Source organism: Mastomys coucha, unplaced genomic scaffold (assembly GCF_008632895.1).
Source record: "Mastomys coucha isolate ucsf_1 unplaced genomic scaffold, UCSF_Mcou_1 pScaffold15, whole genome shotgun sequence".
Lineage (NCBI taxonomy): Eukaryota > Metazoa > Chordata > Mammalia > Rodentia > Muridae > Mastomys > Mastomys coucha.
Window position 1 is genome coordinate 114,618,092 of NW_022196897.1, and position 3,520 is coordinate 114,621,611.

Consider the following 3,520-nt stretch of genomic DNA (forward strand, 5'->3'; position numbering starts at 1 on the left):
TTTTTGGTCTTTTATACCTCCTTAGAAAAAAAAAGTTCTCTAGAAATTTACCTCAGAGATAAAATGCTACATTGTTGGGGATTGGTTCTAATGCTTTGATTTAGTCGGGAATCTGTGTGTCCCAACACTGAAGGTCCTCATCCCCAGTTGGCTTTTGATAGCTCAATAAAGATGCCAGAGGCTAATGGTTGGGCAAAGGGAGACAGAGCGAGACCTTTAGATTTATGTGGGCTAGGAACTGGCAAAAAGGAGAGAAAGGATTGCCATGATGCGGTGGGAGACAGATCAGATTCAGAGCTTCAGGAGAGAGAGCCAACAGGCCATGTAAGAATTCGAATAAGTAGCCATTGGCCACTTCCCAAACATTAGAACTGTCCAGCCTTTGAGCTAATCACAGCATTTCAAAAATAAGATAAGATGTGTGTGTGTGTGTTTCATTCGAGGATCCAAAGAGTTCCTGTGCAGGTTGCCGGGAGCACACAGTGGTGTAGATAAATGCACTGCTACATTACATAAAATGGGAGTTACAGAAAGATGTTGATATTAAGTTTGAAGCAGTGTTTCATTATAATATATTCACTATAAGCTCAAAGGAACAGTTTTTACGTTGACTTGCCTTATCATAGTGCACACCTGTGACTTTGTCCTTGGACCTAAATGTTTTTCCTTAAATATAAACTTGTCCCAAGTCTACTTTTCTTTTTAGTTTAATTATGAAAGCTCATTGTATTTCTTACTATGCAGCCTTTACTTACTATTCTGAGGAGTGGGCACATTCTATTCTTGATTCTAACTTTATGACATCTTTCTATCAACTAAGACCATCTCTAAAAACTTTCTTCCCTAAATTATTTGAACCAAGTCAGGAATTCTATAGAATCATTATCTATTTGTCAATATAGCATCATGACAAGATAGTACATCTTTGTAGGACTGCAGAAATATGCTCAAGATGGTGGGTATTGGTGCTCAATACCTAATGATTGTTATATATTTAATAATAACAGGAAAAGTATATTAATAGCAGGAATCTTTTCTCAGACTTAATCTTCTCAGCCTGGCCTGGAGAAGCAAATCCATCAGAGATTTTAATCCATGGAGGAACTGTATCAGGAAGATCACCTGCTGGCTTTTAGCTTCTCCTAGGTGGCTCTTGGCCATGTGGCCTTGGCAGAGGAGATGCCACTAAGGGTGGGCTTTGAGGTTTATGAAGCTCGTGCCATTACCAGACAACTGTCCCTCTCTCTGCCTCCGACTTCAGCTGCTGCTCAAGCTTTGTGTCTGCCTGCCCATCTGCTGCTATAGTTTCTGCCATGATGGTCATGGATTCTAACCATCTACAACCGTGACCTCAACTTAAACATTTTTTCTATAAGTTGCCTTGGTCATGGTATGTCTCACATTTGAAGGTCAAAGGACAACTTGTGAGAGTCAGCTCTTTCTTTCCAAGTAGGTCCAGGGATTGAACTCAGGTCACCAGATAGGCTGCCCGTTTATGTCACACAAACTAAAATCAAATGGGAAGAGGGAACCAGAATTGTGATAATGTATGTATACACACACACACACACACACACATATTATATTAGTGGAATATATATAGTGGAAAAACATCAGTAATAGTATATATTGTAGAGTTTTTAAATATGTACGGTAATAAAATACAGATGGCCACAGTACAAGAGGCATGAGAGAGGAAATGTTGACATGTTTTAAGGTTGTAGCATCAACAATAAATGTGTGTGTGAGGCGGCAGGGCACCTTCCATACATCTGTGTCAGATTACAATAAGTCAAGGACACAAGCACTAAAGTGACCACTAGGAAAGATGAAAGGCTGTGTAACTGAGAAGTGGTTACACAGGAATAACAAAAAAGGAACTAGGGAGATGTCTTGGTGGTTAAGAATGCACACTGGCCAGGCAGTGGTGGCACACGCCTTTAATCCCAGAACTTGGGAGGCAGAGGCAGGCAGAGTCTGAGTTCTAGGCCAACCTGGTCTACAGAGTGAGTTCCAGGACAGCCTGGGCTACACAGAGAAACCCTGACTCCAAAAACAAAACAAAAACAAAAACAAACAAAAAAGAATGCACACTGATCTCACAGAGGATTGAGTCCAGTTACCTGCACTTATGTCAGGCAGCTCACAATGGCATGGAACTCCAGCTCCTGGGATCAAATGCCTCTGGCCTCTGAGGTTACCTGAAGTCACATATGTATACCTCCCCACCACACACACACACACACACACACACACACACACACACACACACACATACTCATACACACACACACATATTCATACACACACACTCAACATACATGCACACATACACACACGCTCACACACTCACACACACATACACACTCACACATTCATACATACACACATATAAACACACACACATATGCACACACTCACACATACACACTCACACACACATAAACATACACACACATACACACACATATACACACACTCATACACATATGCACACACTCACACACACACACACACACTTTAAAAAGTAATAAAAATAAATCAGAGAAGAACAGATATCAAATTCAATTTTGTAAGCTCAAGGCCCCAACCCTACAAAGTGAACCTAAAAAACTAGAAAGGAACAATTAAGAAGGAACAGAATTGGAAGGAGAAGGGGAAAGGGAACCCCATCAAGCCTTTTCAAATTAGAGATACTATCACCCTATTGTAAATGTTTTGAAGTTCCAAAAATATGAGTCAATTTAAGTATTAAAATTATGTGGCACTGATGAAGTTTTTTTTTTTTTTTTTGGTTTTTGGTTTTCCGAGACAGGGTTTCTCTGTGTAGCCCTGGCTGTCCTGGAACTCACTCTGTAGACCAGGCTGGCCTCGAACTCAGAAATCCGCCTGCCTCTGCCTCCCAAGTGCTGGGATTAAAGGTGTGCACCACCACTACCCTGCTGATGAAGATTTTTTAATGAGACAAAAATATCTTAAGAAAATTTCAAAATTTAATTAAATGTATGTATACATTCCATTTACAAAATTCAGAAATGAAAGCTGAGTGTGATGTGGTATACATTTAATTCTAGACTTGGGAGGCTGAGACAGGAGAGCTGCTATGAGTTCAAGGCCAGCCTAGGCTATGGTCTAATATTCTGTCTCAAAGCAAAGCAGAAATAAAAAATCAGAAATGAAAATGGAAAAAAGAAAAGTCTTCTTACATACAACCAAACAGGAACTAAGTTAAGATGAAAGGCAAGAATCTTTAGAGTTAAAGTTTACAGAAGAAACCAAAACAGAATGCACCGGAGACACACTAGAAAGAGCGGAACAGCTTAGTTCCTTTGAGTGAGGCATTAGCTACGCAAACTCAAAGCGTTTACTAGTCCCCTGTGAAGTGATCGCAATGTTTGTATGGAAAATATTTGCTTGAGAGGAGCTACACAACAAAAACAAACACAAGGAAACTGCCTTACGGTCATCCAAAAAGCTGTTCTGTTTCCAATGTGCCTGCCTCTCCCTCTCCCTCTCCCCC